This window comes from Erigeron canadensis, chromosome 5 (genome assembly GCF_010389155.1).
Source record: "Erigeron canadensis isolate Cc75 chromosome 5, C_canadensis_v1, whole genome shotgun sequence".
Lineage (NCBI taxonomy): Eukaryota > Viridiplantae > Streptophyta > Magnoliopsida > Asterales > Asteraceae > Erigeron > Erigeron canadensis.
The window spans coordinates 19,019,717-19,045,921 of NC_057765.1; the positions used below are offsets into that span (position 1 = coordinate 19,019,717).

General features: G+C 38.7%; 1 long non-coding RNA gene and 1 pseudogene across 1 annotated transcript; both read left to right on the top strand.

Moving 5' to 3' along the window:
* The first annotated feature begins 11,684 nt into the window (after window positions 1-11,684).
* LOC122601926 lies at window positions 11,685-12,955 on the top strand. Its single transcript, XR_006324126.1, has 2 exons — window positions 11,685-12,669; window positions 12,776-12,955. It is a non-coding gene; the product is annotated as an uncharacterized LOC122601926 (long non-coding RNA).
* A 10,087-nt stretch (window positions 12,956-23,042) lies between these two features.
* On the top strand, window positions 23,043-25,290 carry LOC122601310 (annotated as a pseudogene).
* Window positions 25,291-26,205: the final 915 nt, after the last annotated feature.

Here is a 26,205-nt window from a genome sequence, read left to right on the forward strand (position 1 = left end):
TTCGTCGACATTTTTGAGATGCCACAATGGTTATGGTGATGACATGTGAGTATCGTTGCATAGATGGCACGACGGCCATACATATCATACGCATTTTGGCTTTGGCATGCATAACATCCGCATCATGACATTGACTTTGCATTGGTTTATTCTAACACGCTTTATATTATCATGATGCATTGGTTGGATGGCATGTAATACTACTAGTATGCGGTGATTGTCTTTATTTACGTGATTGTGTTTATCGTCGGTGGTTCCTCTTGGACCACCACTACGAAATCACCAACCTCGTGTTGATTTGTTAGTGCACTTTTCAGGAAATTAGGTGAATCAAGGACGTGATGCGTGATTGTTGGATAGCTTTTAACTCGGGCATGGAGTTGCGTGGATCAAGGATTCACTCGCCCACTTTTGCCTAATGTTTAGGATCGATAGCCATCTCTAGAATATGCTTTTGTAAACTTTGATGGTCGTTTGCTCCTTGTGCATTTGTATGAATATTTAACTTGTTGTGGATTCACCGGATCCTTTAATTTCATTTAGTTGCCTACGATAATCCCTCCTTACACTATATGATTTCCGTAATATTTTGAGCCCTAGCTCAGGGTGTTACAGAATGTTGGCCCATGCGAGGTCGTAGAGAATTAGGCGGTTTGACCTAGACTACAGCTTTAGTTAAAACTCTTCATATAACATGCATGGCTAGGAATTTTGTGTGCAACTTGAATTGTGTGAACCCTAGAAAGTGTACATTGGGAGTTCGTAGTTGAGACCAATTATGTGATCAGTTGAGTACAATATGGTTTTGGTTGAGCTTGATTGTGATTGAGATGGATTGTTGGTGTTTGATAATAATGGTTGATTTAGGGCAAAGTGAAGTCATGGCATTAACTTGATGTAACATTGTGGCAACCCTAAAAGAGCGTGATCAACTATTTTATGGTTACCCGGTGTTACAACAATTTAATGACATCACGGATTGCACACGCTTGGTTTAAGGCATAATAAGGAACCGATATGCTTGTTGGGAAGTTGATTGGGTGGAGGGTTAGCCGCCGGTACACCCTGTATACAAATCCAATCGATAACTAGGAAGCATATTGGATTCGGATTATACTTTGAACCATTTGTGTTAGTTTCTTGAATTGTACGAGGAATGATTGTAGTAAGCTTGGCGTGATAAGTAGTAATTCCCCTTAGAAATCTGTCACTTTTGCCCTAGCATAATGGTATGAAATGTGTATGTTATATCGACATGAGAGCATTGACAACTTGTGTGATTAACAGGTGAGCATTTTGAGACTAACTTTCGGGTCAACATGTTATTTGTTTTTATAGAAATGGTAAGACCAAGAAGAGTAGGAGCTAACTATAGGGCTAACTCAGAAGAACCTCAACCGGAAGCTCAACCGGAAGCGCAAGGAGGTAGAGGTAAGGGTCGTGGTGGTAGAGGCCGTGGTGGAGGACGAGGTAGGGGCCGAGGTAGGGGTCATGGTGAGGCTCCTAGGCCTAACTTGGCAGATATGATTGCTCAAACGGTCACCAATATCATGCCAACTATTGTTGCCTAAGTCCAACCAACTCTTGATGGGAATAATGGGATACAACCTAATGAGCATCAAAATGTTGGAAACCCGGAAAATGTGAATGATGAGGGTGCTCAACCTCATGTTGTAGTAGAAGAAGAAGAAGAAGAAGAAGAACTCGAAGGAACAGATAACTATAGGGCTAGGTATAACCAACATGGAGTGTACCGCCAAGGCTGTCAATTTAAAGATTTCAAGAATTGTGGGGTACCGGAGTTTGATGGGTTGGGTGGGCCCGTGGATTGCATAAAATGGATTGAGAGGATCGAGGCAGTGATTGAAAGAAGTCATTGCACTTACGATGACCGAATTTATTTTGCCTCCGGTATGTTCAAGGAAGATGCTTTGAGTTGGTGGAACCAAGAGAAAGTCTTGGGCCAGACCCACAACTTGGAATGGGTCGACTTCAAGAACAAAGTGAAAGAAAAATTTTGCCCACCTTATGAACTCCAAAATTTGACCATCGAGTTTATCCATCTCAAAATGGATGGGGCCGATTACAAGGGCTATGTGAGACGATTCCAAGAATTGTCTACCCTTGTTCCTCATCTAGTGAGCACCGAGTCTCGGGCCATCAAGAAGTTTGTTTTGGGCTTGACTCCACAAGTCCGTTCTCTCATCAACCCGGTCATGCCTACTACTATGGCCGAGGCTATCAACCGTGCCAATAGTGTTACCGAGGACTTGTTAAGAAGTGGTGTGTTGAGTAAATCATCATCATCAAACAAAAGAAAGGAAGCGCCGGAATCAAGTGGGGTGAAGAAAATGGGAAGAATTGACCCCAAGAATGCTAACCGGGGTAGAGTGATGGCGGCGGTGGAGCCAGTGAAGAAACCCTATGTGGGGCCCCACCCGCTTTGTGGGAGATGCAATAGACATCACCCCACCAACTTTCAATGTGGGGCATGCTTTAATTGTAACCGTTTGGGACATTTGGCGAAAGAATGTAGGGCACCAAGGGAGGGTGCGGGTCCGCTCAATGTAGCTCCTCTTCAAGCTCTTCCTCCTCATGGCAATCAAAGAAGAGGTGAATGTTTTATATGCGGTAGCCCTCATCATTACCGTAACAATTGTCCTCAATGGGTGGGACAACAAGTTTAAGTAGCCGTTCACCCCAATTAGTTACAAATTGTCGGGCCTAACCAAAACCGGGGACAACAAGGACACCAAGTGCAACCCCGAGGTCGAGCCTTTGTGGTCAATGCAAATGAGGCCCGTAACGATCCCAATGTTGTTGCACGTACCTTTCTTCTTAATGGTCAATATGCAACGGTTCTATTTGATTCCGGAGTCGATTATAGTTTTGTGTCCTCTAGCTTTGTTCCTTTGATTGATATGCATCTGTGTGCCCTAAACTATGTGCTTGATATAGAAATGGTAAATGGTGCCTTAGCAAAACTTAGTCAAATACTTTGTGATTGTATTTTGACTCTAAACGACATTGAATTCTACATCGACCTCATGCCCTTTGAAATCGGTAGCTTTGACATTATTGTGGGTATGGATTGGTTGATGGTGGTAAATGCAACTATTGATTGTGGTGAGAGGGTTGTTAAAATACCGTTGTCAAACGCCACAATTCTTAGAGTCCGAGGTGAAACTTCCAATTCTCCAAGTTCTAAGTCTTTAGTGCTACCGTCTCAAAGGTAGAATCGAAGACCATTCCTATTGTTTGTGAATTCCCCAATGTTTTTCCGGAAGACTTACCGGGACTACCCCCATCTCGTGAACTTGATTTTCGTATCAATCTTATTCCCGGAGTCGCACCCGTGGCAAAAGCTCCTTATAGGCTTGCCTTAACCGAAATGCAAGAACTCGAAGCTCAACTCAAGGAACTCCAAGAAAAAGGGTTCATCCATCCTAGTCAATCTCCTTGGGGTGTGTCACACCCCACCGTAGGCGGAATCGTAGGATATGACGAAAAGATATAGCAATAGCACATGGACTTTATAATAGAGTCATACTAAATGAAATTCAAATAAATGTAAATTCCACAAGCGGAAAGTCTAGGCAACACGCCTCAAATATCAAAAGAAGTAGCAAATTGCAAATAGAGTTCAATGTTTCAAATGCAATCTAGGAGTCCATGAAGGATCTCTTTATTGGTCTTCCTAAAGTCCATAAGCTCACTCTCCTTAAGCATTGTTATTACCTGAAAATGAATGCTTGAAAATGTTAACATAACGTTGGTGAGTTCGTAGGTTTAAATGAATACAAATGAGTTTGTTGTGCATGATATATGAGGTTTGGACAATAGTGTAAATATAAACATGTAGCAGCCTGTATGCAATCCAAATACTGATCAATGCCATCATAGTTATCCAACAACACAATCCCCATCACTCCTGCCAACAACTCAATCACACACTGTAATACCAACAACTACCAGCTGGAGTATATAGTTGGTCGATAGATTTCAAATAGTCTTCAATAGATATCAACAGACATCTATTGCATCATAGAATCAACACAAACAAGCTAGCATACACATTTCATAATTACACGTATTTGTCCAAGAAAACAAACAAGTTTTGGCACAACTAGTAAAGAAATGAAAAGTGTTTTGAGCATCATTTTCCCCCAAATAAATAAAATAAAAAGGGGCCACGAAACTCACCTAAATCAGCAAGCAGTTGTGCAAAGTCCAAAAGATCACTAGAATCTACACAACATATACAGGTACAAGTTACAATTATGGACATGGTCAATAACCGTCCATTATAACCTGCATTTGATGATATACATATATGGCTACTTTCAAAATATTCACAACTGATTTGTCATGTATTATTAAGTTACAAGTCACATAACTTAATATAGTGTATTTCTATTAATGATATACCATTGGTTTCTACAAGTTCATATTCACTGAAATTTTTGGTAACTTTATATATTTTTTATTAGGAGGAAACGAAAAATTCAAGATTTCAAATCTTAACCATTGTAACCTTAGAGTGTTATACACTTACATGAATTTTTACTTAATTTATTTCGCACGTTAACTATTTTTAAAAATTCCATGATCACATACTAGTCAGGAAATTCACTGTTTGCGTGCAGAAAAGTTTTATAAAAGTTAAGGGCCTTCGAAGCTTAAAAAAAAATCCAAAATTTTACTGTACACTCTTAACATTCTAAAAATGTTTCTGGAAAAAAATAATCTTCCAGTTCATAAAATCGACCAAGATATGACTATTTGAAGTCGACCTAAATCTGTTCGGAAAACTCAGCTTTGCGCAGTTTTGTTATAAAATTCGTTTGACAACCTTAAACTTCATACTTTTACATGAAACTAATTCCACCAGAAAGTAGACTTCTTGAATTTAATTTTAGACACCAAAAACGTGACTTAACCATCTTCCATGACGAAGATACGACCTTTCAAAGTTAACAAACTGAATCTGTCCAGATTCTGAAATAACTCAAACTTACTGTTTTAAAGACTACTACAACTAAATATTTATATATAACTTTCAAATCTTTCCAACACCTATTTAAATCTTTTATTATGATTTTCATGTCTTCATAATTTGATTTCTTAGATTATATTAATTACTACACCACAAATAATACGTAAACTTTTAAGATTAATGTGATCTATACTTCAAGCTTTTGATTTAACCTTAAAGAGTCTTTTATTGGTTCTTGTAAATTTTGCCATAATATATATTCATCAAATAGGTTACTTATAATAAATGATCAATAAATATAAAGATATATTTATATATATATATGAAAAGAAAAGATAAGAAATTTTACCCTAAGATTGATGATCATTCCTTAGATACCTTGACAAAATAAAATATAATCTATAAAGATTTTATTATAATTGTATTTTAAATCAAAAATTTACAAGGATCATATCAACCTTACCAAACTTTGCTTTGACAAAGTATAGATTCAAATAGCTTGATGGTGGTATACTCCTTCGACGCAGAAGCAAGTCAAAAGAGTTTGTATTTGTGATTTGGTTTTGGCCGTAAGTTTTCAAGGAGTAATAGAGTTTCTCTTTTACAACTAAATATAGTTTTTATGAGGGGTAAATGGTTGAGATTGTATGCATTTAGGAGAGATTGATTATTTAACCTTTTAATACTAGACTCCTAATGGGATTACAAATCCCTTGGTCGAACTAAACTAATCAGGAGGATATCTCCATATTTTATATATAGTATTTTTGTTATGTGATGATCTTGATAGTCTTAGATAATTTTATTTTATATTTTTTTCATATTATATTTTAGTATTATCATTATTATTAATTCAGCACCTATAGTTATTGTAATTCACTCGGATGTTGATAGTCTTTATCACACTACTAAGTAGTGTATAACGATTTATCAATGTCTAGAAATAAATATGACTAACAACTACGCGCCTAAGGAGTACAGGAGTAGTTATAGTCATCTATGTTTAGGAAGATCAAATGACTAAATCATAACTGTTTGAATCCAAGTAATAGGAGTCACATATTGGAATGATCACCACATTTCTACGCTTGTTATACTATATAGGCACATTGACTAGTCAAGAAATTAGAAATTCAAGTTAAAGACTATAATAAATTGCAGGTTTTGGTGACGGATGTCACAGGGTGCTCCATTCTTTTTGTCAAGAAGAAATACGGGTCGTTTAGAATGTGTATAGACTATCGAGAATTGATTAAGCTTACGGTGAAGAATCGATGATCTCTTTGACCAACTTCAAGGTGCCAAGCATTTTTCCAAAATCGATCTTTGCTCGAGTTATCATCAACTCCGGGTACATGAAGATGACATCCATAAAACGGCTTTTCGGACTCGGTATGGGCACTTTCAGTTCACCGTTATGCCTTTCGGGTTGACCAATGCACCGGCGGTGTTCATGGATTTGATGAACCGAGTGTGTCGCCCTTTCTTGGACAAGCTCGTCATTGTTTTTATTGATGACATACTTGTTTATTCAAAAACGAAGGAAGAACATGTCGAACACTTGCGTGAAGTACTTGAGTTGTTGAGAAAGGAGAAATTGTATGCTAAATTCTCCAAGTGTGAGTTTTGGTTAGAGAAGGTTCACTTTCTTGGTCACATGGTGAGCAAGGACGGTATTCACGTTGACCCAAGTAAGATCGAAGCGGTTAAGAATTGGAGGAGACCCGAAACACCTTCCAAAATCCATCAATTCCTTGGATTGGCGGGTTACTATAGAAGATTTATTAAAAATTTCTCCCGCATTGCACAACCTCTGACACTCTTGACTCAAAAGGAACAAAAATTCGAATGGGGCGATAGACAAGAACAAGCCTTCCAAACTCTTAAGAATATGTTGTGTGAAGCTCCTATTCTAACCCTCCCCGATGGAGTTGAAGATTTTGTAGTATATTGTGATGCTTCGGGGCAAGGTTTGGGTTGTGTACTTATGCAAAGGGGCAAGGTTATTGCTTACGCCTCCCGCCAATTGAAGGTACACGAGAAGAACTATCTGACACACGACTTAGAATTAGGAGCGGTATTGTTTGCTTTGAAGTGTTGGAGACATTACCTCTATGGCACTAAGTGTGTGATTTATACCGATCACAAAAGTCTACAACACATCTTTAATCAAAGTGAGTTGAACATGAGACAAAGACGTTGGCTTGAACTCCTTAGTGACTACGATTGTGACATCCGTTATCACCCGGGCAAGAACAATGTACTAGCCGATGCCTTGAGTCGGAAGGAAAGAGTTAAACCAAGGCGGGCTAGGGTTATGAGCCTCCGTGATACGATTTGGGTGATAGTTGATCGGTTAACGAAGTCGGCTCATTTCTTGGCCATTTGTGAAACCGATGGTGTTGACACCTTGGCTCGTTTGTACATCAAGGAAGTGGTGTCTAAACATGGAGTTCCGGTTTCTATCATCTCCGATAGAGATACCAGGTATAACTCAAATTTATGGAGGGCCTTTCATCGTATAATGGGTACACGACTAAATATGGCCACGACGTTTCTTCCTCAAACGGATGGGCAAACCGAAAGAACAATAAAAACACTTGAAGACATGTTAAGGGCGTGTGCCATTGATTTTAGCAGGAGTTGGGAAGATCACTTGCCTTTGGTGGAATTTTCATACAACAATAGCTATCATGCTACCATCCAAATGGCACCTTTTAGAGCTTTATATGGTAGGGTTTGCCGATCTCCCCTAGCTTGGGCGGAGATTGGTGAAAGCCAACTCATTGGCCCGGAAATTGTGGTTGTAACAACGAAGGTGATCTCCCAAATCAAGGAGAGATTGCAATTGGCCCGTGAAAGGCAAAAGAAGTATGCCGACATAAGGCGGCGATCGCTAGAGTTTGAAGCGGGAGATTATGTACTATTGAAGGTGTCACCATGGAAAGGTGTTATCCGTTTTGTGAAGCGGGGCAAACTCGGGCCAAGATATATCGGTCCTTTTAAGATTATCAAACAAGTTGGGAAGGTTGCTTATCAGTTAGAATTACTACAAGAACTTGGTGGAGTGCATGATGTCTTCCACATTTGTAACCTACGTAAATGTTTGGCGGACCTAACACAACATGTGCCTATGAACGAGGTTCGAGTGGATAAGAAGTTAAATTTTGTGGAGGAGTCGGTGGAGATCTTAGACCGCCAAACCAAGAAGCTCAAGAACAAGAGTTACACAATTGTTAAGGTTAGATGGAATGCTAGACGCGGACCCGAGTTCACTTGGGAGTGTGAGGATCATATGAAGTCCAAGTACCCGGATTTGTTTAGTAATTAGTGTTTTGTTAGATTTCTGGACGAAATCCCAAAATCCTTTTATCGGGGGAATAATGTAACAACCGCGAAACTTGACTATTTGACTTTAAGTGTAATTTGATGAATTATGGTATCTAATGCTATCTTTAAGTCTATGTTGTGGTTAAAATGACTAACTTTATACTCAATGGGTCGATTGGCGGTGTGCTAGATGATATGTCGCGGATTATGAGTTAATTAGTGGTATGATGGTGGGTCACCCATGGATCAAAACCATGGTCCATGACTTAATCAAGTCAACCCATCCCCCCACCCACCTTATCTTTTCCCTTCCTCTCATTTCTTCTCATCTCTCTCTCTTAATCTCTTACAAAACACACACACACACACACACTCATTCTTCTCTCTCACTCTCTAAGTTAATTCACAATCTATGGTAATTCAAGCTTAGTTAATGCAATAATAATAAATCTTAATATCATTTTAACATCATATCAAGAACTTGGGTTCCAAAGTGCAAGGAAACATCTCATTCGGGTTAAATTTCGGGTTTGAGAGCTTGGTGGAGATTTTGGTAAGTTAGACTTGCTCCATAACCTTTATTCTATGTTTATTTACTTGTTTCTAGTTGATTTCAAGTAAGTTCGGGTCATGAATCGGGTTTGGGTCAAAAATTAGGGTTTCATTAGGGTTTGTGAAGGTCAAGAGTGATTTGAAGCAAATTGTGGGTTAATAAGTGTATTTGTGTTGTGGGTTTTGTCTATTTATGCTCAAAAACGATTTAAATGTGTCCATAATCAACTAGAAAGTCAAAAATCAAATTGTGGTTGTTCTTGGGTTGTTCATGGCCAAATTTATGCAAGATTTTGTGTTAATGAATCAAGTTTTGGTAAGGGATTGTGTTGGTTGAAGTTGAAACATGTTATGTATGTCAAAAGTTGAGTTTATGAGCTGCAAATTCGTGTCTTGTGTCAAGAAATTGAGTCTAAATGAGTTGTGGGTTGTTTGGGTGTTGGAGCTGCTTGTTTGGGGGCAGAAATTTCTCACTGCGGCGCAGTGGGAAGGGTCAGACCCCACTGCGGCGCAGTGGAATTTTGCTGATCAGTTTCCGAATGTTTTTCCTATGTCAACTTCAAACGGTTATAATTTTTGAACCGTAAGTCCGTTTTAGGCATATGACCTATCGTTGGAATTGTGAGAGAGTCTACTTTATCATGGTATAATCCCTATAGCTTGAATCCACTGCCATTTCCAAAAATGATGTGAAAAAGTGTCCTTGTTCAAATTCGGTTGAACCAATAAGACAGTTTAGGGTTGTGGCGTAACTGAGTCAAGTCCCAATTGTCCTATAAGGCTGAGTTACTCTTCTAAAGCTATGATTAGGATTTGATTTGTGATTGTAAAATGTGTATTTGATAGGTGACGCACACGAAGCGATTGTTGGACGTTTATAGTTGACTTTAACTTGTTGTATCCACTCAAGGTGAGTTTGTATCTCCTTACTGTATTGAGATTCGGGCTGAAAAGTGTACATTGTGTGTTTGTTTGTTAAATTTAGTTGTTTGTTGATTGAATGACGATTGATGGATGAATTAAATTGTTATGTGTATGTTGGTATTGAGAAATGATATATTAGGATAGATGTACATACATGGAAGTCGACTTTGCTTTCAAAAGGTTTGAGATGTGGAAGGTTAGCCGCTGGTACACCCTATATACAAACATCAAGGACTCTTTGAAAGCAAGCCTCTTAAGTGTATGTATGTATAATTGATCATATTGTTGGTTTAATGATTGTTGGTTTAATGGTTGTTGGATTGATGGTTGTTGGGCTTGCATTGTGATGGTTATGCATTTGAGATGATATGGTTGTCTGATGAGACAAATGAGTATATCCAGGTATAGATGTATACACTGGTGTTGAGTCATCCGGGTTTATAGACGTATATCCGACGACGTTTTTGAGATGCCACATTGGTCATGGTGATGACATGTGAGTATCGTTGCATAGATGGCACGATGGCCATACATATCATACGCATTTTGGCTTTGGCATGCATAACATCCGCATCATGACATTGACTTTGTATTGGTTTATTCTCATACACTTTATTTTATTGTGATGCATTGGTTGGATGGCATGTAAGACTACTAGTATGCGGTGATTGTCTTTATTTATGTGATTGTTTTTATCGTCGGTGGTTCCTCTTGGACCACCACTATAAACTCACCAACCTCGTGTTGACTTGTTAGTGCACTTTTCAGGAAATCAGGTGAATCAAGGACGTGATGCGTGATTGTTGGATAGCTTTTGACTCGGGCATGGACTTACGTAGATCAAGGATTCATTCGCCCACTTTTCCTAATGTTTAGAATCGATAGCCATCTCTAGAATATTCTTTTGTAAACTTTGATGGTCGTTTGCTCCTTGTGCATTTGTATGAATATTTAACTTGTTATGGATTCACCGGATCATTTAATTTCATTTAGTTGCCTACGATAATCTCTCCTTGTGCTATATGATTTACGTAATATTTTGAGCCCTAGGGTGTTACATCTTTATTCAAAATACACACTAGGTTATACGTGATTTATGGTATCTAATCTTGAAATCCACCTAATGAGTGATTCCAACAATGAATTAGTCATTTTAATATCCATAAACTTATACGAAATTAGAGTTAACAGAAAGACCGAAAGCTTAATAATTATCATCATATATATCCACTTTATTATTAAAGTATAAACTATCCTTTTCATCTACCATTTAAACAACCTATGAAACCAACCTTATATGTAATTAAAAATCTGTTTTCCATCAGATTATATGCATAATCAAAAACTCAAACAGCATCATTGTAATCTATGAACTCGATTTACTAGCTTATCGAAAACCACTTCTAACCACATCGAAGTAACATATATATGTTGATGCACCTGAGCTTAAAAGTCACTTAATTATTTATTTAATTAAGCTTGATTAAAAATCTAATAAATTAACCTTAATGGACTTTAGGCTTGATGTTCATCACCTTGCATGACATACATATATACATTTATAAGTAAAGAATTAAAACATCTTTAATTTGATATCTATCAATATATGTTGTCGACATATATACACTCATAAAAGAAGCCAATTTCAAATTTACAAACTCTATTCAATTCTTTCCTTCTCGTTGACATTCCGAACAAGCAGCTTAATCATCACCTAACAATTGCATGAATCACCACCATGTCTTTTACCATAATTTCTCAAGTAGCTTACAAGGAGCTCTATCATCTCTTTGTCACCACCCATCACCTTGCCCTCCAAGTTTTCCATTGCCTATAAATAGAGCTTTCAAATGTTCATTTCAACTTACACCAAGATAATTCTCCTCTTCCCTCTATAGCAATCTTTCTCTCTTATCTCATGATTAAGAGAACTAAAAGAGAACCATTCACCACCTCCATTAATAACCACAAACAACCCTCTTAAATCAACCTTGGTAGCTTGAAAACGAAACGATTTAAGGGCTGTAGAAAGTTGATGGGTTCAAGGTTGCGAGAGCTGTTCAAGTAGGCTAATGCGGGTGGCTACATATATAAAGATCGAAAGTGGCCTTGTTGTGGTTCTTAGTTACGTTTTGTTGGGTTGTCTTACTGCTGATCTTCAAGCAATGGAGAGGTTAACTTCTAGCTCATTTGGAGACCATTCTCAGATCTCACGAGTGTGTTTCGAGTTCCTTTTCTTGGGTCATTAAGCTACGGTGTTTCAAAACTCTCATAGCTCAAAAATACTAGCTAAAAGATACATGGTTGCTTTGGCTTTCTAGAAATTCCTTCCATTCATGGTTTGGAGTTTTGAAAATACAAGTGTTTTACAAACCAGGAGCTTGGTTGCTTTCTTGGGTCACTATATATATAATGCAACTAAAGCTTAAGGGTTAAAACTATGGGGTTAATCTTATTGTGACACCATTAGTTTGGACTACCTTTTCTTACTCGACACTCTCTCGTATCAATTACCAAAGCGAGTCTCGTAGCCCCTATTTAAAAATATTTTATATTTTGGGGTAAGAATACACTGCTCAATTTTATGGACACGAGTATTGTTAATAGTTTGTGTATAGCTATGTATACGATCACTCATGAAATCCCCTTGTTAACTTGAGTCGTGAAACAAACGCGCAAATATTATGGATAGTACTATCGAGGTTGACACCCCTGTCCGGGCTAGTCATGCTAGCTGGGTTAAATGGGCATATAATATTTGAAACTACAGTGTTGGAGTGAAACACTACTGAAGGGGTAGCAATGGTTAAGGCATCGATACTCAAGGCATAACATACGAAACTATTGGTCTTTTTATATATGTTATGGTATATATACAAAAAAATGAAATCTTGTGATCCATGTGAACGTTTATGGTAAAAACCTACGAGCTCACCAACATTTTTGTTGACGTATTTTAGTGTTTATTCTCAGGAAACTAAGGTAGATCGATGGAGATACTCTAAGAGTCACATATGCATTCACTAAAGAACGGATATTTTGAAGCGCATTTTCATTAAAATAATCATGTTGTAAAATCTCTAGAATAAATTTTGTACACTTCATGTAAGATCCTGGTTTTTATATCAATAATATTTTAAAATGTCTCATTTAGAGGTCGTTTGTTATAATTTGTGATTGTGATCTCAAGAAGTCACCCTCCGCTAGGGCCCACCTTTGGGGGTGACAATATGCATTCAACTACGGCTGCATTACCCTACTATCATATATTGCTTGCAATTCAATGAAGGAAAAATCTTCTATCATCCATATGAATCCATATCAACATATTTACCTTGTTCTGCATATTCTAGAATATCCGTCTAATTAGTTTAAACAGCTTTATAATAATATTATATAGCAACACATTAAAACATCAACAAATGTAATCTATAGTATATAAACAATTATATAATTAAGCAGTTTCAGCTTCCAGTACTCGACCTATCTTTTGCCTTCTGATAACTGTCTTCCCCCTGCTTTAGGATTCATCATCCATACTCTATTTCGAATACTTTTGCTCTAATTTACTACTCACAGCTTATATTATAATATGCTAATCATATTCGTGCTTGCTTTAATATATCACTTCCTAATTAAAGGAAAAGTTAAATATCAACTTTTTTGTATAACTATTCTTCAAATACCCAATTACTATAATTATGAATTCATAATGCTCAATAACAAGATACCTATATTACACCAAGCATTTACTTCTTTATTAACATTTTATCTGCATATTATATGCTTATCTGCATACAAGTAATTAACTTATATATTAGCACACTACACTTCTTAGTAGTAATAACAATTATTACCATTTTAGTAGGCATACTTACTGTAAGTCCCAACTTAATCAGATGGTACTAAACTGGAGACACCTCTATGTCAATAGTGAAGTTTCTTTGCAATACGTTCTGGACGAGAGTTAAGGTGAACAGTATACCAAGTTATCTGGAAGGTTTACTAATGGTGACAATTCAAATAAGTAAATACAATGCAATAACAAATTAACTTATAAAGTAAATGGTGAGACAATATGTATTTTTTATATGTATTTCATTTATTGATTATAAACAAAATACAAAGGTTGATGCGGAATCAAGATATTACAAGTATGTAAATATCCTAATAACCTATGAAATACAATTGATCTAAACTTGGAAATTCTCTTGTCAATCGAAACACTTAAAGTTGTAAAATGTTCCTTTTTGCGATTGAGAGAATATTGCACAAGCACATCAGTATATTGCAAAGTGTAAAAATGCAAAGACTTGTTATTGTGTTGTGCAAGGGCCTCTATTTATAGGCAAAGGTTGACATTGGGAATGTCAACTTTGCCGTACAAATATGGTTGGGAGCATTTAAGGATGTATGAACTTTTCCTTGAAAATGCTAAATAAAGTATGTCAGAGTACATACTTTATCCAACCTTCTTTGTACTTTATACTAAGATAATATCTATTATCTGGGTAATAGTACATAAAGCAATAAAGGCAATTTCCTCGTAATTAGTGTAAAGATTTGTAAGTGCTTTACACTAATGCTCTCCAGTCTTGATCTGGTTAGATGGACACTGGGCTTCGCTGCCATGGCCAGTCTCTTTCTTCCATTTGATGTCTTCGACTTCAACTGGACCGTCTTCAGGTTTGGTCAAATCTTCAACTGGAGGAAGTCACCAGTTGCATAAACTGTACGATGCAACTTGACTTCTCATATTTCTGGACAAATCTTAATGTCTCCAGATGCAACTGGAGACTGGCCAATTTTGCTAAAACTGGACCTAACAAATCCCCCCTATTTGTCCAAAAATATGCACAAGTCTTTTCAAGTTTGTATCTATACAAGTGTTAACTTGAAAGGACTTGGTTTGACAAAATCTATCTAATTTTCTAAGGCATTTATATAGATCATCAAATGCCTTAGATATTTTTCTTTTTGACTTGTTAGATTTTATCACTTATCTATTTTGTGGGTTACAATCTGGCAACTTGTATATACATGATGTAAAAATTACATAAGTTACAAGAAAGTAAATAAAATACAAGTAGATAAAAAAAATAGAAGTAGAAAGATGGCCCTTCGCCAGTTCTCCTTCTTTTGGTCAATGAACCAATAGGCTGCCCATCCTCAGGGTTGATGTGGAGCTTTTCTTCCAGTTGCTCTTTGTGATCAGCAAACTGAGCCACACCTTTTCAAACCTATTCTTCGTTGGCTTTTGTTCCAAAATATTCACCATCTTAACCCACTCAGAAAATCTATATCCAAGTACCCAAGCATTTTCAGTCTTCACCAAAGGACCTCCAAAATATTTAACTGACAAATGAAAGGTTTTGGTACCTGGCCGGTTGGTTACATCAACTGCAATGATCTTCCCATTATGATATCTTGTACTCATTATTGATTGATAATAGGCTCTGGCATCTGATTCATTCTCCAGTTTGGGGGTACCAGTTCCAGCATACTGCACAATAGCCTTAATATCTTCATGAGAGACCTCAGCAGTTGGTTCAAGTTCTCAGATTAGCATCCCTGGGTAGTGGCTTGGGCTTTGATTGAGAGGGCCTCTTTGGTGGATTCAACACCCTTTTCACAACTCTGTTGACATGGTCAATTCTCTTTTGAATCCCACCAGCCTGAATCTCCTTGATCTTTTCAACTGTACTGTTCAAATTCTTGGCATCAAATTCTTTTTGGGTAAGAGGGCATAAAATGATACCCCGGTTAACTGTATTATACCCAAAATCAATAAAGTGCAGGCAACATGACTAATTGTCATGCTGGCTTAATACACGTACAAAGCAAACAAGCAACAGCCAAACTCCCTAAAGCGAGTGACATGCCACTCACTTAAAACCGAAAAAACCTATCTAGCTTACTTAACAAGAACATAAGAAAAACAATAAAACAAGAGAGAAACTAGATAGGTAACAACCAATCACTACGTTGGAATAAGTAGTGATGAAGGTAACTTCCAATGCGAAAGAGCAGCTTCCGTTCTGCTATTGTTTTTAAACCGCAAAGTCATCAGCTTTAATCTAGTGGTCGAAAAAATAATCTGGATTAATTGGTCTTCAGACCGTTTTGACTGATTAAATAAACGGTTATTCCTTTCTTGCCAAATGTTGTAGACAGCCCCTGCGAGAATCAGCTTTGAAACCACACTATGAACATAATTTTTCCTTGCAATCTTCTTCAAATCGTGTAGTACATCAGCCCAGCTTCCCCCATATAACGATAAACCAGCAATTTTGTTAACTTCATCCCATACTCTTGAAGAAAAAGGGCAGTCGAAAAACAAATGAGTATGAGAATCTGGTTGTGTTGAGCACAATGGACATGTAACAGCTAAAGAGGCATGTTGAACATCCCATTGATTAAGCAAGTCTTGAGTTTTAAGCTTGCATTTCATAACTAGCCACAAAAGAAAGGAGTATTTAGGAATACATTGTTTGTACCATACAATATGATACCAATCCACCAAAGGTGCTCGTACACGCAGGTCCTCCCAAGCTAAAGACACCGAAAAATCATGTAAAACTCCTGCATCTGTACGCCATTTAATCGAGTCCATCATATGTTCCTGCAATAAAGGCACGTTAGTATTTAAAATACAGTTATCCCAAAACTACGGTAGCCTCCATGTCCCATTTTCGATAATCTCAACAACTTTAGAATGTGACTCAAAACCAGCCTCTTTAATCATACGATGAGTAACAATGTCAATAATCCGACAACAAGTTGCCCATGTATCATGCCATGCAAACGTATTCTGTCCATTACCCAAAGAATGCCAAAAATGATTTCGAACAAGTGGGCGAATTGCTAGTAACTTTCTCCAGCTCCAAGGCATATTACCCCTTAACGGAATATCCCAAAAGCTCCTACCTCTTAGTCGATAGGTATGCACCCACTTGACCCATAATGACTCCTTTACCGTTAAAAGATTCCAAATTTGAGTCGCCATTAACACAACATTACTGGTTTCTAACCGTCGAATTCCTAGACCACCCTCTTGCTTAGGAAGACATACCACATCCCAAGAAACTTTCGCTTTATCTTTTCCAAGTGTACCTTGACTCCATAAGAACCCATGCATCATCTGTTCAATCTCACTAGTTACTCGAGTAGGCAAAATGAATACCGAAGACCAATAAATATGCATAGAGGATAAAACCGATTGAACTAGCTGAAGGCGCCCCGCAAAAGATAGAAACTTAGTTTTCCAGTTGCTTATACGATTATGAACTCTTTCAAGTAATTCCTTGCAATCTCTATAAACAAGTCTTGAAGAAACTAAAGGAACACCAAGATACTTTACGGGTAGCCTACCTTCCTCAAAAGGTAGAATATTCAAAATCGACAGCTTCACATGGTTCAACACATTACAGAAATAGGCTGTACTTTTCGGAAGACTTGGAGCAAGCCCAGAAACAGACTTAAATTCTTCAAGCGATTCCCACACCACCCTAGTAGATTGAACATCCCCAAGCAAAAAAATAAACAGATCATCCGCAAAACAAATATTAGTAATATTCAATTCCTTACAATGGTGATGATAACGAAACTCCCTTGCATTCCTAATCCTGCGCTGCAATAACAAAGACAAAACCTCCATAACGAGAGTGAATAAATATGGCGACAATGGATCACCCTGACGAAGCCCACGTTTACCTTTAAAAAAACCATAAAGTGACCCATTTATGCAAACTGAAAACGAGGTAGCGGTAATGCATTCCATAGTCCAAGATATCAATTTATCAGGAAACCCGAAGTTCAACAAAACAACTTTCAAGAACTGCCAATCTACCGTATCATACGCCTTTTGAATGTCAACTTTAAAAGCAACACGGGGAGGGCCCCTGTCAAGATGGTAGTTATGCATCAATTCTTGAGTTAAAAGAATGTTATCCGTAATCCGCCTACCAGGAACAAAAGCAGATTGGTTGATGGAAACCAAATCTGTCAGCTTATCCTTTATACGATTTGCAATAATCTTTGTGATGCATTTAAACACCACATTACAGAGTGAAATTGGCCGAAAATCATTTACACGAGCAGGCGTACTAACCTTAGGCAGTAGCGAAATAATAGTGTGATTAACCTCTTTTAGTAGAGTACCCGTCGAGAAGAAATTTTACACAGCTTTGATCACATCATCGCCTATGATATTCCATGCTTTCTTGAAAAACGCCACCGTGAAACCGTCAGGTCCAGGAGCTTTATCATCCCCCATTGAAAAGATCGAGCTCTTTATCTCCTCATCTGACACCTCACGAATCATATCATGACCTTGCTCAACAGTTAACCTGTTAGAAAACAAACCATCAAGATCAAGTGGCTGAACGGAACCCGGTTTTACCCAAAAAGTTTGAGAAATGATCGAGAAACACTTGGGACACATCATTTCCATCAACACGAGTCCCATTAGCATCCAAGATAGAATCAATCCGCCCTCTAGTTGCACGACTTTTTACAACTTTATGGAAATATGCTGAATTAGAATCCCCGACATTTAACCAATTGATTTTTGCCTTTTGTTTTAAGAAACGTTCCTCAACTAGAATAGCCTCCTGATAGGCATTTAAATATCCAGTAGCTGCTTCACAAAGATGATGATTATCAGGGTCTCTATCCAAATCTTTTTGAACCATATCCAACTCCACTCTCAATCTATTCACTTTTGCATGGATATTACCTTTCTCAAACAATAGCTTACGAAAAGGTTTCTTTAAGCTTTTAAGTCTTTTAACTAATATGTACATAGGTACCCCTTTTATGTAAACTCCCCAACATGCTTCCACAATCGACCCAAAATTCTCGTGATGAACTAACAGATTTGTGAACTTAAACGGTTTACGCTTCGATGTTGTTATCATGGGAATCCTTAGAACTGCCGGTGTGTGGTCTGAAATACGATAGGGCTGGAAAATTGCATTAGCACCAATAAAAGTATCCGAAAATTCAGCATTTGCCATAACCCTATCTATTTTCTTAGGAACGCCATCAAAACCATGAGGTTTTTGAGTCCAGGTAAAATGAAGCCCTGATTTATTAACATCAACCATGTCAATATCCTCAATACACTCTTTAAACTCACGCATAGCAATATCAATAGACGAAGATCCAGTAGCTTTATCATCAATATTCAGCGCAACATTAAAATCTCCTAACATGCACCAAGGTTTATTCGAAGTAAACAGTTTATGCATAGATAAATTCTGCCACAAAGGGCGCCTATCCAAATATTTATTAAATGCATACACAAAGGAGCACATCACCATCTTTTTATCACTTTTGAATAAAATCTGGGTGTGGATCACTTGGGCTGTTTGTGACAGAACCATTAGATCAACAATATCAGGATTCCACCCAAGAATTATTCTAGGCCCCTTCAAACACGCATGTACATTAGACGTCCATCTCCAAGCAGGAAACACACTTGAACATCAATTATCAACCTTCGAGGGTGCAACATGGGATTCAAGAATCGAACAAACACATAAACGATTATCTAAAATTATCTGTCGACCTCTTGTTGTATAGGGGTTTGGTTCATACCCCTAATATTCCATGATGCAATATTATACATGAGGAACATCTCCACCGGGAGTGCTTGCCCCCTCAGAATCATTCGGTTTCGCCATAAAATTTGGAGTCTCCTCGAAAACAACCTCCACTTCATCCTCGTCACTATCCACAACGGCCTTAGTAGGTTTATCAATTTTAGGATCTACTTCCGTTAATAAAGGTTCATCATCTGTACCATAATCATTAAGTAACTCATAGGATTTGTTAATGGGACATCTTTATTAACCGTAGAAGTAGAAGCAATACTGCCCTCCGTGGATTTCTTAACCTGTTCAACCTTTTGTTTAACCTTGTAAATAAACTGAGGCTTCGGTTTTGACAACCTAACACCCTCAACTTGCCTAATATTTTGTTTACTTCCTCCTTTAGCCTTTTTGCGGTTTACAATAGTAAAACCATCATCATGTTCTTCCAATTGTTGTTTGCCTTTATTCACAACAGGATGCAAAGGACACCTCTCATCCATATGTCCAAATACCTTACATTCCTTACAACGAGGTGGCGTCCATTCATATTCAATCTTAACTGATTGCATAGAGTATCCATCTTCAGTAAGGCTAGGAATAGCAACAATGACTTCTTTACGCAACTCATTTAATACATCAACCTCTATTAACGCCCTAGCATAGCTATGTCTTCCCCATGAGTCAAGACACATATTACTTGTATAAGTGTTTAGCATAATCGGTTTTCCTACTTTAGTAGCTAGCATACTAAGACCATCCTCAGAAAACGTAACCAAAGGGACATTATGCATTTTAACCCAGATTGACACTTTAGTAATCTCTTTTCTTGCTAATGTCGAATTTGGAGTCCAGACATTCAGTAAAATAGGAACTGATCTTATAATCCATGGACCACGCTCCAAAACTTGATCCATACCCACCTTAGTTTCAAACTTGAAGAAAAAATAACCAGAATTATTCATCATAACCTTCTGTAATCCAAATTTCCCCCAAGTGTTTTTCACATAATTTTCAACAATAGGAAATGCAAGTCGATTACCCAAAAAGAAACCATATAATGTATTAACAAACCTGCTATTAACCTCCTCTACCGACGTACGTGGAATCACCACATCCGCTCCTACCACTGAATTCGTATCCACCAGTTCTATTAAATTGATTTTACGAATTTTGGAATCATTTTTCACCACAGAAGCATAAGATGTAACGATTTTGTTTTGGACATCAGGCGTATTTTCATCAATCGTTTTAATCTCATGATCCCCATCTTCCTTTCTCCCCATGTTACCAACCCCAGTATTAGCTCTTAGCACCTCCTCAACTGTGCTAGACACACCATCATTATTAACAAAAGTTCCAGTAAAATCAGGTCCAAGCTGCGTATTAGGGTTTTCCCCATCCTGTCTTTTTAATATTCTAACCGGTTTAACTGGTTTAACAGAATCGGAATTCATAACTTTAAATCTAGCAAGACTTTCACGTAAACTATCAATATTGAGATCAGAACTTACTCCCTTCATACATCATAACAACCATGCAACCAAAAAAACACACAGGACACGAACAAAGAAGACAGATAAGAACACGAAGCACAAACCTAAAAAAGCCTTAAAACCCTAGAACCCTAAATTGGGAATACAGACCCTAGATCAGTTTAACAAGAGCGTAGTGATCTAACTGAACTAAACGAGTTAGCCGTGATCGCACTCCTAGTAAACCAATCCGGAAAAAGAAAACACAATTAGGGTTTAAACGAAAAGAAAGAGAAAAAACCTAAAAATCGTGAGCCCTAGAAGATAAACAGTAATTAAACACAATTAGAATAACCATGATAATCACCATCATCATTAGAGATCACGAAATCAAGGTAAGAAAAGAGAGATCGTCATTTTTCGTTTTTTGCAAAAATACCAGACCCTTGGGGCAAAAACTGATAAAAACTTATTATCCAGCAACAGCAGATACACTAGGAAAAAGAATTGGCATCAAATTCTGCTTCATTATCTGGATATACTTTATCAATTTGTATATCCAGCATTTCATTAAGTACACCAATAATCCTCTGGTCATGCTTGATTTTCTTGTATTGCTCCAGTGTGATGCCCAACAAACCAGCATCACTGGCATCTAAGGCACCTAAGTCAGAAATCTGGGCCCTTGCGAGTCTTTGATTTTGTTTTTCAATTTTCCTTTGTTCTTTAAATTGCTCGCCCAACCTTACCAGTCTTTTACTCTCAAAAGTAGACACTGGTGGCAATTTATCAACATTGCCAGTTTCAAGCATACCTTCAGTACCAGTTGGTTTGGTAGATTCATCAGTTGCCTGCCCTTTGCCCTTATCAATATTCCCCTTGGGATCAGCCACATCATCAAACTGCTCAATAACTTGCTGACTGGCATCAGTACCAACAGCCTCCACATTCTCACCAGCCACACTAGTTTGCACTAAGCCAGATGAGCTTTCAGGGATGACTGTTCTAGGTGCAACGACCAGACTTCTTTCCCCCTTGGCAGCATCTAGACCTTTCCGGATTGCATCCCAGTCAGATTGGTTGGATGGCAATCGGTCTAGAGGTTGCCATGATTGATGGTCCTTGCACTCCTTGAAAATTGAGCACATCATCTTGAAAGATCTCCACAGATGATTCACCTCTTGGGACTGGGCCAAGACATTCTTACCAGTTTGGACTTGCCCATCCTTTAATTCTTTCAACAACTTGAGGTCATCTGGGGAGAGGCCAGCAGACACCATTTCCTTAACAATCTCCTTTTCTTTTTCTTTGCCCACTTCAGTTGTCAGCTTATCAAGGGCAGTTGAATGTTCAGATACCTTAGTGGCCAGAGTGTCCAGACTACTTCTCAACTGGGTGATCTCAGCAGTTATTGGGGACAGATCAACCTGAGGAGAAACAATTTTGGTGATCTCAGGCATCACCTTTTTAACCAATTCCTCTTCTCTAGCAACCAAAGTTTCTTCAATTTTCTGACCAACTGAAGTAGATAACTGCTGTCCAAGCTCAGCTACATTGAGACCAGGTTTCTCAACCAATTCTTTAACCTGCCTTTCTAACTCCTTCAGTTCTGCTTCTGATGATCTAACAGTGGTGCCCAACAGATTGGAGATAGAAGATGTAACCTTTGACTGAGTTAGGTCAAAAGGCTTCCTTTAGAGTTGTTGCCAAATTATTGCAGCCAGTGACCAACTCATTGAGCTTCTTCACCACTAAGTCCTCATTTATTGTGAATTTATTGATGCATAGATCAACCACTTTGACATTAGTCATGTGTTCCTTGTGGTATTTGGACAAGGACTTAGTGTTTTTGTCAATTGTCTTTTGAACACCATCCACCCTATCAATAAGGTTTTTGATGTCGGCAGTAAAGGAGACAAATTGACTATCCAGTGACGGAGGAGAAGGTGTCACTGGACCAGCAGTGAGGGAAACTGTAGTAATTGGTGGAGGTAATTGAATGGATACCTCATCACCAGACTGGCCAATTGCAAAAGAAAAAGAAGAAGAAGGAGCAAATGAAATATTTTGTTCAGCAGGCTGAGTATGCTCAGGTGTGCTGAACGGTGGTGGTGGCATGTGTCTATTTCTAGACATGAATGGAGTTAATAAAGGCTGACTTAAGCCTTTTTCTATGTTGTTTACCTTAGTTACTGGGGGGTTTCGGGGAAGACCTATGTGGGGCACCTTTTGGGTGTGGGATGCTCGTTTAACCTCTGTATTAATCTTGTTCCTTATTTACATGGGTGCACTACGTTTTCAAAAGCTTCCTATCGAACCGACTCCTATTTCAATCCGTGCTGGACCGATCGATATACCAATAATCAAGTCTTCAGTCAACTGGTGGAATACATCGCATCAACCTGGGAGCATTAGCCGATATGGTACATCAATACATGTTCCTATGCCCATTCCAATCTTGTCTAACTTTGCTAACTCCCCCTTCTCAACCTGTATCTTGTTCGTTCTGGAAACACGTCTTCTTATTCCATCTTTTCTCGAATCTCCTTTAACGGAAGAAATAGAAGCTCAAGAAGGGATACCAAAACCTAGTTCACTCGCTGAGTTTCTTTGCATCCATAGCTGAATGGTTAAAGCACCCAACTGGGCAAATTCGTAGGTTCGATTCCTGCTGGATGCACTTTTTACGTTCAGTTCAATCGCTGCTCACGGAATTGATACATATAGCTCGCCCTTATAGCTTATGGGGCACTTCACTCGCTCAACACTCGTTCAAAACATCCACTCTTTCTTCACTCGCTAGGGAAAGATAAAGGATAGATGACTGGAAATCCCACTTAGAGACCGCAAAACTATAGTCGGAGTAGGAGTTCCCATCCGTCGAGGCCTCGTTTTACCTGCCCTTGGGACTGGAACTGATTGGTTGCTTGTTGTGATAGCCAAGGTCTGAACATTGTCCCACTTCCCTCACCGGGTTCCTCTCTGTTCATCATGGGGTTGTTGGGACAAAGGTGGGTTTGAGACGCGCGGGTACTCTTGATGCGAAAGGATATGGATCTAGAAGTCGAGATCAAAGCGTTAGTTTAAGATAAGAGCCCTTACGAACCAAGGCTTCAAAAGTTGCCAGAGGGTCCATCATCAAGAATGGCCTAAGATGGTCAGAAGCATTCCTAACAATGCTAGCCACAACGGAATACTCCGGCAAAACGGGTCGCCATTTCGCAAAATCGAGCGCCTTAAGAGGAAGATTTCATTTGCTTTTTGTTTCGTGGAACGAAGTTGATCCATGGTCATCGGGATGTGTATGTTGAAAGAGAACCTAACCTGAAGAGTCATTGGTTTTCCAGGTTGGAAAATGAAGTAAACAACTCAGGTGGACAAGAGGCGAACCACTCAGCTGATGAGTCAGCTATACTTTTTTTAAAATAGCCTAATGAGAAGACGATCGTAACCTCTGAGCTCAAAGATGGAAAGCAGATTCCTTTTTTCAGGTTTTGTATAGCTTCCCAAGCGCCCGACTTTCTTTTTGGGTTCCGAAAGGCAGAGTAGCTTCAGCATCGAGTAGAGTATGGGATAGAGTTCGAGTGAGGCATTAACCATAGATTGTGGAACTTTCGAGATGCTTCCTTGCGAAAGCCAACGGAGTCTGTACTGTAACTCAACCTTCTCATCCATGGAAGGATTCCTTATTCGATGATAAATGTCAATTGAGGGCACCCTCATTTCCAGAGAGAGAATCAGGCTGCACAGAAGGGGGAAAGCCCTCCTATTGAGCAAGATCATTAATTAATATTAATAAGGAAGCACTTAACTTAGGGCAGCCAGTCTCACTTCACACAGCACAGCGCCTTGCTATTTGCATTCATCCTTGTAACTTACCGAAGCGAGGATCTCATGCTATCATTGAACGGCTACCGAACCGCCATACTCAGGTAACCGGTCTAGGTTCCAAGTACATCAACACCCCATAGCTACTTAGGGCCGCAACGCAAAAAGGCTTTTCGCTCTAGTTGGGCAATGCAAGGAGGCCTCTTTCGCCATTCTTTCTAAATGATAAACTATTATTAGTTCAGTTCGGTAGAACATCGATGAGAGGATAATTTTTTCACAGAAGCATATGATTACCCCTCAATCGCCAGGTGGCTTGCTCCAGGTGCATGAGTAGCTTTGCTGGCTCTTATACAAAAGGTACCGACCTCTTTCAGTGGTTCTTGCTTGCTCTTTAAAGCTGATCTGGTGCTGTCTTGTTCCTTCAGTTTGTTCTGATTCTGATGAAGGATCTTCCGCCTACACAACTACCTTGCTTGGTGGTTCAAAATGGAAGTCTAGGTATCTGCTTAAGTGGTCTGCTCGTACCGTTCCAAAAAGAGCTGCGCTGACAGGCGTATTTGAAAATGAGTTTTCGGGCTCACATATCTAAATTTCAGCGACATAGGGTGCGGATAGGTGGAATGGAAATTCTACTCCAATCCCTTTAATGGATCCCCGAAGGAGACGGAGGCAAATGGAATTTCAATCAAAGGCGCTATGACCACTGAGCATGCCAACAAGGCAAACTCAGAAAATCGTCTCCTGTCCCAGGTCACTGAAAGGGAGATACTCGCAGCCGAGCTCTCGTGCCACTCCCGCTGCCAACTTCGTGATAGAACAACCATGCGAAGGGATACGGATAGGCTGCCCTCCCACACTTAAGGCATTGTGTTACACCTTAAATGTCTGGATTTAGCGTTATTATCAAGCATCTCATTCACTACTAAAAGAAAGGTATGGATATTCTGCTCGAAAGCTTGACGAAGAAGCGTAAGCAAAAAGCATATTTTAGGAAAGAGGTCCAGTCAGCTGGTTACAGCTAATGAATGAAAAAATGTGTGTGCCGATTTATATTTCCTGTCTTAAGCCCCACCTTGGTAGCTCAGCGGTAGAGCGGCCTCTTGTGTATAGTTCAATAGGTAGTCGAACGTGGGTTCAAATCCTGCTCAAGGGAAAAACAAAGAGAGCAGCGAAGGGGCCTTTCCTCGCTTCTGTCTTTTTTTTATAGATCAGTTCAGTCTGTAAACAAGCAGGTGATTTTTAGCCGGGAAACTGTAAACTTTCGAAAGCAAGCTCACCCACTCTCCCCCAGTGGTTAAACTCTAGGATCTGATTTGAATTCCATATTAAAGAAAAGTAGACATCTGCGGCCTAAAAGTACACGAGTGGATAGATTCACGGCTACTACTTCCCGATCTTTGTGAACGTTCACTTCAAAAGGATATCTCGTTTTACTAGCTCAATTATAGAGAGAGGGACTAATGGTAACGAGCCAGACCAAATGATCTTCAAAGACATCCTTCAC